Source organism: Stegostoma tigrinum, unplaced genomic scaffold (genome assembly GCF_030684315.1).
Source record: "Stegostoma tigrinum isolate sSteTig4 unplaced genomic scaffold, sSteTig4.hap1 scaffold_68, whole genome shotgun sequence".
Taxonomy (NCBI): domain Eukaryota; kingdom Metazoa; phylum Chordata; class Chondrichthyes; order Orectolobiformes; family Stegostomatidae; genus Stegostoma; species Stegostoma tigrinum.
This window is the reverse complement of record NW_026728622.1, coordinates 272,809-288,676: the sequence shown is the minus strand read 5'-3', so window position 1 is coordinate 288,676 and position 15,868 is coordinate 272,809. Positions and strand designations below refer to the sequence as shown.

The window sequence follows — 15,868 nt, the reverse complement described above, 5'->3', positions numbered from 1 at the left end:
CCCCCGCAGCCCTGACCCGCTCACAGGCACTGGCCCCCGCAGCCCTGACCCGCTCACAGGGACTGGCCCCCGCAGCCCTGACCCGCTCACAGCCACTGGCATTCGCAGCCCTGACCCCCTGACAGGGACTGGTCCCCGCAGCCCTGACCCGCTCACAGGGACTGGTCCCTGCAGCCCTGACCCGCTCACAGGGACTGGTCCCCGCAGCACTGACCCGCTCACAGGGACTGGTCCCTGCAGCCCTGACCCGCTCACAGGGACTGGTCCCCGCAGCCCTGACCCGCTCACAGGGACTGGCCCCCGCAGCCCTGACCACCTGACAGCTATTTGCCACCGCAGCCCTCACCCGCTGACAGGGACTGGCCCCCGCAGCCATGACACGATCACAGGCACTGTCTCCCGCAGCCCTGTCCCGCTGACATGGACTGGCCCCCGCAGCCCTGACCCGCTCACAGGGACTGTCCCCCGCAGCCCTGACCCGCTCCCAGGGACTGGCCCCCGCAGCCCTGGCCCGCGCCCAGGGACTGGCCCCCGCAGCCCCGGCCCGCTCACAGGGACTGGCCCCCGCAGCCTCGGCCCGCTCACAGGGACTGGCCCCCGCAGCCCTGGCCCGCTCACAGGGACTGGCCCCCGCAGCCCTGGCCCGCTCACAGGGACTGGCCCCCGCAGCCCTGGCCCGCTCACAGGGACTGGTCCCCGCAGCCCTGACCCGCTCACAGGCACTGGTCCCCGCAGCCCTGACCGGCTCTCAGGGACTGGTCCCCGCAGCCCTGACCCGCTTACAGGGACTGGTCCCCGCAGCCCTTAGCGGCTCACAGGGACTGGTCCCCGCAGCCCTGACCGGCTTACAGGGACTGGTCCCCGCCGCCCTGACCCGCTCACAGGGACTGGTCCCCGCAGCCCTGACCCCCTGACAGGGACTGGTCCCCGCAGCCCTGACCCCCTGACAGGGACTTGCCCCCGCAGCCATGACACGATCACAGGCACTGTCCCCCGCAGCCCTGTCCCGCTGACATGGACTGGCTCCCGCAGCCCTGTCCCGCCACAGGGACTGGCCCCCGCTGCCCACTCCCGCTGACAGCTATTTGCCACCGCAGCCCTGACCCGCTCACACGGACTGTCCCCCGCAGCCCTGACCCGCTCACAGGGACTGTCCCCCGCAGCCCTGACCCGCTCACAGGGACTGTCTCCCGCAGCCCTGACCCGCTGACAGGGACTGTCCCCCGCAGCCCTGACCCGCTCACAGGGACTGGCCCCCGCAGCCCTGACCCGCTCACAGGCACTGGCCACCGCAGCCCTGACCCGCTCACAGGCACTGGCCCCCGCAGCCCTGGCCCGCTCACAGGCACTGGCCCCCGCAGCCCTGGCCCGCTCACAGGCACTGACCCCCGCAGCCCTGACCCCCTGACAGGGACTGGTCCCCGCAGCCCTGACCCCCTGACAGGGACTTGCCCCCGCAGCCATGACACGATCACAGGCACTGTCCCCCGCAGCCCTGACCCGCTCACAGGGACTGGCCCCCGCAGCCCTCTCCCGCTGACATGGACTGGCCCCCGCAGCCCTGTCCCGCTGACATGGACTGGCCCCCGCAGCCCTGGCCTGCTCACAGGGACTGGCCCCCGCAGCCCTGGCCCGCTCACAGGGACTTGCCCCCTGCAGCCCTGACGTGCTCTCAGCGACTTTGCCCCCGCTGCCCTGACGTGCTCACAGGGACTTTGCCCCCTGCAGCCCTGACGTGCTCACAGCGACTTTGCCCCCTGCAGCCCTGATGTGCTCACCGCGACTGGCCCCCGCACTCCTGACCCGCTAACAGCGACTTGCCCCCGCTGTCTCGACCCGCTCACAGCGACTTGCCTCCTCTGTCCTGACCTGGTCACAGCGACTGGCCCCTGCAGTCCTGACCCACTCTCTACCACCCCACCCTCCTCCTCCTCCCCACCCACCCTCCTCCTTCTCCCCCCCGTCCCTCTTCCTCCATCCCCCCCTACACTCCTCTTCCTTCCCGCCCCAACACCCCCCTCCTTCCACCCCCGCACCCTCCTCCTCCTTCCACCCCCGCACCCTCCTCCCCCTTCCACCCCCCCACTCTCCTCCTCCTTCCACCCCCCCACTCTCCTCCTCCTTCCACCCCCCACTCTCCTCCTCCTTCCACCCCCCACCCTCTTTCTCCTTCCACCCACTATCCTCCCCCTCCTTCCACCCCCCCGCCCTCCTCTTCCTTCCACCCCCCAACCTCCTCTTCCTTTCCCCACCACCCTCCTCCACAACCTCCTTTGCCCCCACCCTCCCCCCACCCCCCTCGTTTCTCCCCCCAACCCCCCTCGTTTCTCCCCCCAACCCTCCTCCTTTCTCCCCCCAAACCCCCTCCTTTCCCCACTAACCCCCCTTTCCCGGACCACCCTCCTCCTTCCCCCCACCCTCCTCCTCCTTCCACCCCCTACCCTCATCCTCCTTCCACCCCCTACCCTCCTCCTCCTTCCACCCCCTACCCCCCTCCTCCTTCCACCCCCTACCCTCCTCCTTCTCCTCCCCACCCTCCTCCTCCTCCCCATCCTCCTCCTCCCCACCCTCCTCCTCCTCCTTTCCCCCCAACCCTCCTCCTTCCCCCCACCACCCTCCTCATTCCCCCCCCACCCTCCTCCTCCTCCTTTCCCCCCAACCCTCCTCCTTCCCCCTACCACCCTCCTCCTTCCACCCCCTACCCTCCTCCTCATTCCCCCCCCACCCTCCTTCTCCCCCAACCCTCCTCTTGCTCCTCCTTTGTTATCACGGAGTAGGAGGAGGGTGGGGTGGAAGGAGGAGGAGTGGGCTGGGTGGCAATGGAGGAGTTGAGGAGGAGGAGGAGGAGGAGAGATAAGGGGAACTGCAGACGCTGGACAATCCACGTGAACAAAGTGTGGAGCTGGATGAACACAGCAGGCCAAGCAGCATCTCAGGAGCACAAAAGCTGACGTTTCGGGCCTAGACCCTTCATCAGAGAGGGGGATGGGGGGAGGGAACTGGAATAAATAGGGAGAGAGGGGGAGGCGGACCGAAGATGGAGAGTAAAGAAGATAGGTGGAGAGAGTGTAGGTGGCGAGGTAGGGAGGGGACAGGTCAGTCCAGGGAAGACGGACAGATCAAGGAGGTGGGATGAGGTTAGTAGGTAGCTGGGGGTGCGGCTTGGGGTGGGAGGAAGGGATGGGTGAGAGGAAGAACCGGTTAGGGAGGCAGAGACAGGTTGGACTGGTTTTGGGATGCAGTGGGTGGGGGGGAAGAGTTGGGCTGGTTGTGTGGTGCAGTGGGGGGAGGGGATGAACTGGGCTGGTTTAGGGATGCAGTAGGGGAAGGGGAGATTTTGAAGCTGGTGAAGTCCACATTGATACCATTAGGCTGCAGGGTTCCCAGGCGGAATATGAGTTGCTGTTCCTGCAACCTTCGGGTGGCTGGTATCATTGTGGCAGTGCAGGAGGCCCATGATGGACATGTCATCAAGAGAATGGGAGGGGGAGTGGAAATGGTTTGCGACTGGGAGGTGCAGTTGTTTGTTGCGAACTGAGCGGAGGTGTTCTGCAAAGCGGTCCCCAAGCCTCCGCTTGGTTTCCCCAATGTAGAGGAAGCCGCACCGGGTACAGTGGATGCAGTATACCACATTGGCAGATGTGCAGGTGAACCTATATCACAAACCATATCACAAACAGCAGAAATCACATCGATGCGGAACACCACTCGTCACTGAACTGCAGCCAGAAAAACAGCTTTCCACCACTGAGACGGCAAGAACTGCAGATGCTGGAATCAGAGTTAACCAAGTGTGGAGCTGGAGGAACGCAGCAGGTCAGGCAGCATCAGAGGAACAGGAAAGCTGACATTGTTGATGCTGCCTGGCCTGCTGTGTTCCTCCAGCCCTATACTGTGTTCTCTTTGTTCGCCTTCCACCGCTACCGTCTGCCTTATATGGGCAGGCCAAGTCACCACGGATCTCATGGATCTTAATCTTCTGGATGAGCATACCATGAGGGACCTTATTGAAAACGTTCGTAAAATCCATGCATATGTTATCAACTGTTCTACCCGAATTGATCACCCTTGTCACCTCCTTGAAAACTTCAACTGACTTGGTAAGACATAACCTGCCTCGCATAATACCATGCTGGCTGTCCCTTATTAGCCCATACTTTTGAGACATGAGACACTCACCAGTCTGTAGTTTCCTGGAAAGTCCCTGTTTCCCTGCTTGAACAGAGGAATGACTTTATCCACTCACCAGTCTCCGCAACCCCTCCAGTGCCTGGCAAGGATATCAGATCCTGTTGAAAGTGGTGTGTTGATGCATTTGTGTCATGATTGTGTTTTGTTTCAGCCCTAACATTGAAAGCAGTATAAGAATGTCTTTGTGCAGCAGGCGAGGTGTGATGAGACTGAGCCTTCATACAATTGCAAGATGTTGAAAATTTGCCATTATTTATGAAAACAGTGATAAATTTCCATGATCAACATTTCTGTTACACTGCAATGATTATCCCGTGGCATGTAAAATGAGAAAGATACGATAAAATGAGACTGGGTCATATGCAGGGAGAATGCAGGACCTTTCATGTCTATAGAAGTAGTGAAATATTTCCATGAATCTAAAAGTCACTTTTCCGTTCATTGAAGGACACAATCATCGCCTTGGAAGCTTCATCACGATGCTACTTTGCATTTCTGAAGAGGGAAGAAGAAATCAACATGCAAATTCAATTCCATGGTTTTGGAAGTCCCATTGAGAACACGATTCATTTGCGCCGGCACAATGCTCTGACCGAGAAAGAATTGAAGGTGAGTTTGTAGTTTGGAAGATCGCAGCAATTTATGAATCAACTTCTTCATCGATAATGTTCCATTGCTTTCAAACTGCATTTTCCACTCTGCGAGATAATAACTGTTAGAACAAGCAACAGCATCGGTAGATGGTCTATGGGGGATGCAATGTTACAAAACCCAATCCATTCTACAACATATTTCAGATATGTCAACAAATTAAATATTCCAGCACAGGATAAAACAAGGAAGATGAGAGTGAGGAGGCAATAGCTCTGATGACAAAAGAACAGAAATTTACCTTTATCCATTCGAGCAAAAAAGCAGGCACGCAAATAAATAATCATCTAACAATGCACATGTGCAACGGAGACTACAGGGGGACTAAAAATGCCGAATTGTTGTCATGCGTATTGCTGAAAGGATGATTGAAACAGAATCTGTGGTAAATTTGAAGAAATACAGATGATGCATCTCAGGATGTTGGAGGAAGAACATTTATGGACTGAGGCAAATTGTATTTCCCTTTTCAGGAGTTATTAGGTTCATAATGAATTGAAACACTTCCTTCTGTGCTGAAAGCTTTAGTTTAGTTGCAGCTGGATGACAATTTCTGTTCCTGGTAGTATTTAGCAAACTGTTACAAGTGAATGTCACTGCACAGAATTCCAAACATGACTCCAATCAGTAGAGAAAATAGCCAAGGGGTGTGATGAGTTGTATCCTCTCATGTTGAACAGCGCAGCTTCAGATACAATGGAGGCACTGATGATAATGTTCCAAGAATCCTTAGATTGTGGAAAATTCTCAGAGGATTGAAAGATGGTGAACATAACACCATTATTACAAAGATACTTCGACAAAATAGTAAGCAAGTATTGCCAATTTAGGTCAACCTGGGCAGATGTTCATGCCGGCAATGAAAGATGAAATAACAGGGTACTGAGTGTGCTATAACATCCTACAGAGTGAACATCCTTTCATAACGGGGAAATAATACTTGACAAACTTGCTACAGTGCTTTGAGAAGGAAACAAACATTACTGATGAAGGACCACCAGTTGATGTAGTACATTGAGATTTCAACAAAGCATTTGATAAGGTACAGCTCATAAGGTGTCTCGAAGGAAAAGAGCCCGTGTGTTCAAGGGTAGTATGTTCGGATGGACAGAGGACTGCATCGTTAATAGAAGTAGAGTTGTAGCAGCAAGATGGTAACTTACAAGTCATGTACGGCCACAGAGCGAATGCTGCGGAGGCCGTACACCTCATGTTCACTGGGTTGATTTCGGAAATGGCGTAGGGGATTGCTATGCTTAGGAAAGTTGGGCAGGCAGGGACTACGTTCATTGGCGTTTATAAGATTGAAAACAATCTTATTTTTTCAACATGTAAGATTCTTAAGAGGCTTGATAGTGTATATCCGTAGAGATTACTCCCATTTGTGAAAGATTTTATGACCAGAGGCCACATTTTCAAATTGGTTGCCCATTAATTCAGGGAAGAATTACTTCTTTCAGGTTGTAGCAATTTATTGAACACTTTAGCCAAGAAGGTTTTAGAGGTAATGCCATTAATCATATGCTAGGCTGTAACGGCCAGGTTAATTTTTAAATCAAGAAACAATGATAATGAGAAAAGGGTCTAGGCCTGAAACGTCAGCTTTTGTGCTCCTGAGATGCTGCTTGGCCTGCTGTGTTCATCCAGCTTCTCACTTTGTTATCTTGGATTCTCCAGCATCTGCAGTTCCCATTATCAGTGATAATGAGAAAAGGGTAGTCTTTGCAGTGGAAGATACTTCAAGGATCCCCTTATTACTGAAGAACACAGGGAGGAATTAAACACATCACTACCAAACCATCAGTACCATGAGAGAAGTAGCAGTAGACAATCTGATGGAGTGAAAGCAGATTAGACTCTTTGCCGTGATGGTTTACTTTCTAAGATTCTAAACAATGAGCTTCAGAGTCGGTGTATGCATTGATTGTAATTTCCCAAAAAGGTTTAGATTCCAGAGAAGCATCTGAGGGCTGGAAAACTGCCGATGTGACATCCCTGTTTTAAAAGGAGAGAGGCAAAAAGAAGATAACTCCAACCGAACCAGCCTAACATCTATTGTTGGAAATATGTGGCAATCAACTATGAAGAAAATAGTAGCAGAACATTTGGAAAATCAGAATCTAATCAAACAGAATCACCATAGCCTGATGAAAGAGAAATTATGTCTGGCTAATTTGTTTGGGTTTTTGGAGGAAGTTTTGGGAGGAGAATTAATAGAGGAAAACCAGTAAATGTGTTGTGTTTGGACTTGAAGAAAGCATTGAGAATGTACTCAAAAGTAATAAGCTGAGAGCTGAGGTTTTGAAGGTAGTATATTGCTATGGATCAGTATGCTTTGCACGTTCTGGAAGGAGAGATGACATCTCGAGTGAAATGCACCAAGTGAATATATATTTTGGGGAACTTGGTGGCAATGCGGTAAGTCAGTGCAGAGGGTAAGAGGTGCCATTTGCTTGCTTTTTTTGCCTGATAGTTGGTAAGCATTTTTTTTGAGACAGGGTGAATTGAAGCCAGAATCAGGGACCGAGAGGGTGAACCAGTTTCATTGGTTGGTGATCGCTACTGGTTTAAGAATCTATTATCGGTAGCTTTCAGATTGAAAGTAAATCGGAGAAATATTTCCAGGCAACAAACTAAAAGACCAGAATGTTTTCAAATCAAATTAAGATCGAAGTAATTGAAATGGAGATGCCAGGCCAGATGATGATTTGTACCTACATGACGGGCGAGTGGTCAGGCCCCATACTCCAGCTTAGGGTTGATGAACTGGAATCTCAGTTTTTACCAATCAACAAATCATGTTGGGGACAGTTACCGGGGAATGCTGTGCTTCAGGAGGCAGTCACACACCTTAGATTAACTAGCTGAAACTTGGTCAGTGGCCAATGACAAAGAACAGGGCAGGTGGAAGGATTCAGGATGTAGTGCAGAAGGAACCTTGGCCTTTGATCTTATCTAACAGGTTTGAGATTCTTTCTTCGTGTGTGGATGAGAGTGCAGGGTATAGGGAAGATGAGTAAACTGACTGTAGCACTGTGGTACAGGGGGACATTGAAGCGGGAATAAAAAGTGAAATCTCGTTATAATCAGAGGTAGTATAGTTAGGGGAATGAACACTGTTCGTTGTGACCAGGATCGAGAGTCTCGAAAGTAGTGTTGCCTGCCTGGTGCCCAGGTTCAGGATATTCCATCTCGGCTACAAAGGAACTTGAAGTGGGAGGAGTAGAAATCCAGCTATCATGGTCCACACAGGTACCATTGATATGGAAGAAAGAGGAAAGAGGTTCTCCTGAGGGATTATGAGCACCGAGGTGCTGAGGTGAGAAAGCAGAACCAGAATGGTAATAATCTCTGGATTATTATCTGAGCAATTTGGCACGGTGTGAACATAATTATAGATGTACATTGTTCAAATGGTGGCATGGCAGAAATGTGTTTGAATTCATGGGACATTGGCATCGGTATGGGGAAGGAGGGAGTCGTTCTGGTGTTCTCGGCTCGACGAGAATCATATTGGGATAAGTCTCTTGGCAAAATACAGAGCTAGGCCTGGGGCTAGGGCGTTAAAATAAAAAGTGTGGAGTGGGTGAGCTCAGTTGCATGGAAAATTGTGGAAAAAGTTAGAAGCTGGTAAGTGCTCAGCAAAGTTTCCAGAGCAAGTAATAGGACAAAAAGTATGGAAATGGTCAGGAGTCTCACTTCAGCTGCAGCAGATAAGAAGGGTGGCTGTAAATGCCAGACTGAAGATCTTGTATTGAATTGCAGGGAGTGTATGAAACAAAGTGAATGAGTTTGTGGTGCAGATTGAAATTGACAGATACATCACTCTGGGTATCACAGAGAGGTGGTTGTTAGGGGATAAGTGTTGGGAACGAAATAGCCAATGATTCATGTCCGATAGAAAGAACAGGCAAATGGACAGAGATAACAAAGTGTGGAGCTGGATGAGCACAGCAGGCCAAGCAGCATCTCAGGAGCGTAAAAGCTGACGTTTTGTGCCGAGACCCTTCTACTTCTGTGTGTTCATCCAGATCCACACTTTGTTACCTTGGATTCTGAAGCATCTGCAGTTCCCATTATCTCCGATACAAATGGACAGAGATGCCAGGGTTGGCTTGTCAGTAAGAAATGAGGTCGCGCTGAAGGAACCACAGCTCTTGTGCTTGTTTATTAATGACTTGGAGGAAAGAGGTGCATGTGCTGTGGCGAAATTTGTTGATGACTGAAAAAATATTTAGAAAGACAAGGCATGGCCCAGAAACAGAGATTTACCAGGATGTTACTTGGATCGGAATGTATTAGCTATAAGCAGGGTTTGGTGGAAATGCTGTGTCATGATACATGTAATGAGATCAACCATGATCTCACCGAATGATGGAGGAATATTCAATGGGCCAAATGACTTTTTTTGTGAGTCTTCTTGTTTGACAATGCATTCATGAAGGTGTTTTTTTTTCTCTCTTGGATAAGATGTGAAAATGAAATGTATACGAGATAATGGGAACTGCAGATGCTGGAGAATCCAAGACAACAAAATGTGAGGCTGGATGAACACAGCAGGCCAAGCAGCATCTCAGGAGCACTTTTGTGCTCCTGAGATGCTGCTTGGCCTGCTGTGTTCATCCAGCCTCACATTTTGTTGTCATGAAATGTATACACTTCCTTTTCATCTGGGAATAAATAATTGTTCTGAACGATTTCCATTGACTAATAGCAATCTGACAAGCTTCGCAATGTAAAGAGATTTTTAGCTTCTTTTTAATTGTAAAGGTATTCTTTGGAATTAATTTGGCATATATTATTTGCATCTCAGGAAGTATGTTCATCACTGCATCTCAAAAAGTGCTCTGTTGTATGACAGCAGCTTTTTAAAGCTCACTTCAATGGTTGTGATTTTGAGTTGCCATAACACACATTAAATTACACTGTTGGCCAATCTGTCCATGATTATTTCATTATGTTATGCTTCAAACAGACAAGGAAATATTGGTGATGCAATCAAGTGTTTGACTGTCAAATATAATTGCTGTTATAGTTTCCACTTGGAAGAAAGATTCACATCAAATTGACTGGTCAAGGAAATGGGACACTGATTGTGAGTACTTTGAATGTTCGAGTTATTCCTAAAATGAAAGTTATGACCTTGATGATTTCTCTTTCATGCTGACATGAAGAGACTCTTTTAAAATATCCTCTAGGTTAGTGGTTCAGGCATAAAAGTGCAATATGTATATTTATGTATATACATGTACATGCGTCATCTGAAAAGATAATGAGTATAAATCACTTGTGACAAGGTGAGAATGAGTTATCCAGATAGTAAGAACTGCCAATGTTGGTGTCTGAGATAACACATTGTGGAGCTGGAGGAACACAGCAGGGCAGGCAGCATCAGAGGCTCAAGAAAGTTGGGGTTTTGGGTCAGGACCCTTCCTGAGAAATGGAGGGTGGAAGGGAGCTCAGAAACAAATAGTGTGGAGGGGGAGGAGGTGGTAGGGAAGGGAGGTGGGATGGTGATAAGTGAGTATTATCCAGATTGGAACAGATTTTCCCCAGGGGGTATTGAGTACGAATTCCAAATCACTCTCAAAATCTTAGTGACTGTTAACATTGATGTTTTTTGTCTGTGTGTTTCAGTAATTGCATGACAGTTGAATGGTTCGTTGAGAGTGAGGAACCTATGGACTCTCACACACCAAGATGGAATTTAGTTCGAAGAGTGAGTTCAAAATAGTTGCTTGCTTTTAAAATCTTGACCGTTTTTGCTGTCCAGTTGAATGAATTTAGCTTCATACTGCTTCAATAGGAATTAGTGTTTAATAGGAACATATTTGTGAAACTTACAGTTCCGTAAGTTTTAGCATAAACTGGTGCAGCCTTTCGGTGCTTGCAAAAAGGCTCACCTCTCCATTAATACCGAAGGAAAATTGGAGTTTAAAAGTAAGTTCACCCGCTGTCAGGGAATGAAATGTTCATGTTGACTCGAACATAATTTTAAAAAAAGTCATATCTTTGTGTAACACTGAACTCAAATTAAAATTTGGATATGCTAGTTTTACAGATGGTTGGATATTGAATTCATTTTAAATGAGGGTGAAGATCACTTTAAATCCAGCATATTTGTGAAGAAAAGAAATAGCATGTCAAATAAAATTAACTGCATGACTCTTCATAGCCCTATCTGTAGAATTTCATTCTGAACTATGAGACAGTTGTGACCCCATACTACCTCAGTGCTCATGGCAAGAGTAAGACTCCTGTTTGACGTGCTGTGCACTGCATGGAATGGCGGCAACATCAGATTCATTGATGCTTGAGAATCAAAAGAATATGACGATAAGATTTAAAATCAAAATCTCATTGAACACTTCAAGGAATGTATTACAGGAAGAGGGGGAAAGCATGTATGACTAATAGAAGGTGGTGGCGCAGATCACATAGACCTGTGTGCTAAAACTTATCACAAATTTCACATTGAATGGAACAGTTTAAACAGGCTGGAGGAAGCAGACATGCCAGCCCAAACTTTTTGAATTTGAGCATTCTGTTCATAAACATCAGCAAAATTGTGGGAAACATGTTTATTCTTTCTCTTTTATTGCACAGAACCATACGATTGGACTGTTTTGATGAGAAATTTAAAGATTACGTGTCCCATCCGTTTGACTCACAGTTTGGTACCATAGGTTGGTACGATCTTCGTTGGAGAAGGAAAAGGGATGTTCCAGATACAGAAAATCGTCAAACCATTTACTACAAAGTCCGTTTCTGGTTAGTATTAATTAATGCAGTTAACATTTTTAGCTCGACATGATTGCACAATGGAGTCAATAAGAAAATTCCATCTGATATTCCACATAAATTTTAAGTGGATATTCAAGCAGCTCATTTCTTTTTCATGCTGTCTGCTGCTTTGAAGAATGGTTGTCTTATTGTCGAAATGTTTAGCTTTGACTCCATGGCTTCTTCCATTAGCTCACATTGAAACACATGTTTCTTCAGCCAAAAATGCACGTTTACCCGGTGTTGACTAACCTTCCCCTGAAATCCCCTGCGGTCGCTCCCCTGAAAAACAACTATACCGTTTTGGATACTGTACCGGGGGACGACTTACCAGGGCTATGCAGTAGGGTGCAGGTCTCTGGCACAGAGTCTGTCCCTCTTGCACAGAAGGGAAGCGGGGATAGGAAGAGAGTGATAGTCATTGGGGACTCAATAGTTAGAGGGACTGATAGAAGATTTGCCGGGAACGAAAGAGACTCACGATTGGTGTGTTGCCTACCAGGTGCCAGGGTCTGTGATGTCTCGGATCGTCTCTTTCGGGTCACGAGGGGAGAGGGTGACCAGCCCCAAGTCGTGGTCCACATAGGCACCAACGGCATATGTAGAAAGAGGGATAAGGGATGTCAGGCAGGTTTTGAGGGAGCTAGGGTGGAAGCCGAGAGCTAGAACAAACAGAGTGGTCATCTCTGGTTTGTCACCCGTACCACATGATAACGAGGCAAAGAACAGGGAGAGATTTCAGCTGAAGACGTGGCTGCAGGGATGGTGCAGGTGGGAGGGCTTCAGGTACATGGACAATTGGGGCTCATTCTGGGGAAGGTGGTACCTGTACAAACAGGACGGTCTCCACTTGAATGAGAGGGGCACGAATATCCTGGGTGGGAAATTGGCTAGTGCCATTCGGGTGGATTTAAACGAGCTCAGAAGGGGGATGGGAAACTGAGGTGTAGTCCTCGTACACAGGAGGATGAGCGTAGGGAGGACATGGTCAGGACCTCACTGTCACAGAAGTGTGCTGGCAGACAGCAAGCTGGATTGAAGTTTGACGACTTTAATGCCGGGAGTATCCGGAATAATGTAGGTGAGCTTGCAGCTTGGATAGGTACCTGGGACTTCGATGTTGTGGCCATTTCGGAGGCATGGATAGAGCAGGGTCAGGAATGGATGTTGCAGGTTCTCGGGTTTAGATCTTTCATTAAGGTCTGGGAAGGTGGAAAAAGAGGGGGAGGTGTGGCTTTGTTGGTCAAGGACAGCATAACGGCGGCTGAAAGAACCTTTGAGGACTCGTCTACTGAGGTGGTATGGGCTGAGGTTGCCAAGGAAGGTTTGTTGACTGAGTCAGTGTGGGTGGAAGTTCGGAACAGCAAGGCAGCAGTCATTTCACTGGGGGTTTTCTACAGACCCCAAATAGCAGTTGGGAGATCGAAGAACTCATTGGCCGGCAGATTGTTGAAAAGTGCAAACGTATCAGGGTTGTTGTTATGGGTGACTTCAACTTTCCCAATATAGATTGAAACTTCCTGAGTGCAGATGGTTTGGATGGAGCCGTTTTTGTCAGGTGTGTTCAGGAGGGTTTCCTGACTCAGTATGTGGACAGGCCGACGAGGCAGGAGGCCATTTTGGATTTGGTGCTCGGCGATGAGCCAGGACAGGTGTCAGATCTTGTGGTGGGAGAAGACTTTGGAGACAGTGACCGCAAGAGCCTCCCATTTACCACAGCCATGGAAAGGGAAAGGAGCAGTTACCAGGGGAAGATATTTCACTGGGGTCAAGGAAACTATGATGCTATCAGACAGGAGTTGGGAAGTAGAGATTGGGAGCAATTGTTCCACAGAAAGGGTGCGGCAGACATGTGGAGGCTGTTCAAAGAGCAGTTGTTGCGAGTGATGTATAAATTTGTTCCTCTGAGACAGGGTAGAAGGGGTAAGATTAAGGAGCCTTGGATGACGGGTACAGAGGTGCTTCTTGTCAAAAAGAAAAGGCAGCGTACGTAAGGTGGAGGAAGTGAGGGTCTAGCACAGCTTTAGAGTATTACAGGCCTGCTCGAAAGGAGCTCAAAAGATATTGCCTGTACAATTGTTACCTGTTACAACCTTTGCGTCCACGCTTGCTCATTCAATGGTGTCAAGATGCCAGCAGTGCATGTACCTTCTCCATCCCCTAATGCCGTCAGCTCACACAAGACATAGTCCTTACTTAAAATCTTCTGATCAACCAAAGTTCATTGTAATGGACATTTTAGTTATCTGTCATGAAACGAAAACTGATTCTGACTGGCATGACCTGCAGTGCAAATGAATATAATCTGCGAAATGAGATTTCTTATGGGCTTGCAGCCGCTAGAAATGATTGCTTTTCAAAGACGTTGCATACATACATTTTTTTCTCCTATCACCTTAGATTATTTTTTTGTTTATGCATGTTGTGTGGGTTTCCAGTCAGGCCCATAAACACAGGTTGATGCAGTCACTGTTACAACTCGGTATTGAAGGAGAATTTGTGATCTTTGGTGTTTCATTCCAGTGTCTGAAGGAGTGCACCATCAAGCCACTTCAGAGCACTACTGGCGACGAATTGTTGCAAGTTTTCAAGTGTTACCGATGGTCACATAAAATATGGCCTTTTTGTTGTTGCACCAGTCATCTTAACTGCACCATATCTCGTGTTTAGGCTTGGAAACTATTTCAAGTTTTTTGATTTACTTATTCAGAATCATTTATGATTGTTGTCATGATATCTACAACATGTTATTTTGATTGGACATAGAGGATTGGATCTGTCTTAATGGAAATAATGTATGCGCTTATAAAACCCCTTCTGGGCAAGGTAGTTGCTCAGTGGTTAGAGCTGCTCATGCACTGGGGAGCCAATTGAGATTCCAGTCTTGGGTAAATATCTGTGTGGAATTGACACGTCCTCCCCGCGTCTGCGAGGGGTTTCTGCCAGGTGCTGCAGTTTCCTCCCATTGTTCAAAGATGTGCAGGTCCTTATATGTGATTTGTGAAGCATTTCTTAAATGTTTCAATCCTGCCAGCATCCAGTGCCTTGGACAAAATAACTGGAGATGACTAAAAGATACTGTGCCTTTTGACACCATTTCCTGCTGGATTTTCATCAATCCTGCTTTATATCGGTGACAACTTCCATGACCTTTTTTGATGCTATGTCTGAATTGACAGTCTAGTTCCAAATATTTGTTGTGCAGTACTTCAAGGTCTCTGTTACAGCATACCCATGAATGTCCACTTCAAAAGATACTTCCATATCATAGAATCCCTACGGTGTGGAAACAAGCCCCTTTTGACCCAAGAAGTCCACGGCCACCTTCCAAAGAGCATCTCACCCTGACTCATCCCCCAACCCTTTCCTCAGTAACCCTACATTTCCCATGACTAACACACCTAATCTACACATCCCTAAACACAATGGGCAAGTTTGGCATGGCCCATACACCTAGCCTGCACATCTTTGGACTGTGGGAGGAAACCAGAGCACCCAGCAGGAACCCATGCAGGCATGGGCAGAATGTACAAACTCCGCATAGAAAATCGTCCAACGGTGGGATCGAACCTGGGTCCCTGGCGCTGTGAGTCAGCAGTGCTAACCACTGAGCCACCGTGCTGCCCTTGGAGTTAGACAGAGCTTGCTTGTTCCTGGGTGGCCTCAAACTGCCAACCTCCACTTAGTGGCAAAAGTGCTGACCAACTGCACTCATCTTCACTGGTTTTTGCTTTTTATCATTGAATTCAATCCTTCAAACTCTATGATAAATATTTAAATTTCCATTGATATGTGAGGGTTGTTTTTAGTCCGCAGTATTGGTTTATTATGTTTCATTGGTACATAATGAATATTGTATGTGTATGCAAATGGGCAAGTTGGTAATGATGCAGTCCACAGACCTGGAGGATAATAACACTGTCCTTCAATCGCCCACGATGCCCTCTGCAAATTGGTAGAAAACAAAAATTTCTATAAAATTCATCTCTCCTCCCGTCAGTCGATCAAAATTAATTCAGGATTTTGTACAGGCCAATAACCGTAAGATTACACGAGCCTAAACAAAACTACTGGCTCATATTAGTTCAGTAAAGTGAAAGGGCAACAATAGAGGTAGTAGGAACTGCAGATGCTGGAGAATCTGAGATAAGAAGGTGTAAAGCTGGATGAACACAGCAGGCCAAGCAGTATCATTCGGCTCTACACCTTGTTATCTCAGATTCTCCAGCGCCAATTTTCTGAA

The 15,868-nt window shown here is 48.2% G+C and overlaps 1 long non-coding RNA gene across 1 annotated transcript in view; it reads left to right on the top strand.

The window, feature by feature from the left end:
- The window catches only part of LOC132209153 (uncharacterized), a 1,475,533-nt gene that overhangs the window by 1,205,349 nt on the left and 254,316 nt on the right, over positions 1 to 15,868 (top strand). Inside the window, exons 5-8 of the long non-coding RNA XR_009445245.1 lie at positions 4,639 to 4,800; positions 9,878 to 9,937; positions 10,480 to 10,561; positions 11,449 to 11,613. This is a non-coding gene — a long non-coding RNA (uncharacterized LOC132209153). The remainder of the gene's footprint in view (positions 1 to 4,638; positions 4,801 to 9,877; positions 9,938 to 10,479; positions 10,562 to 11,448; positions 11,614 to 15,868) is intronic.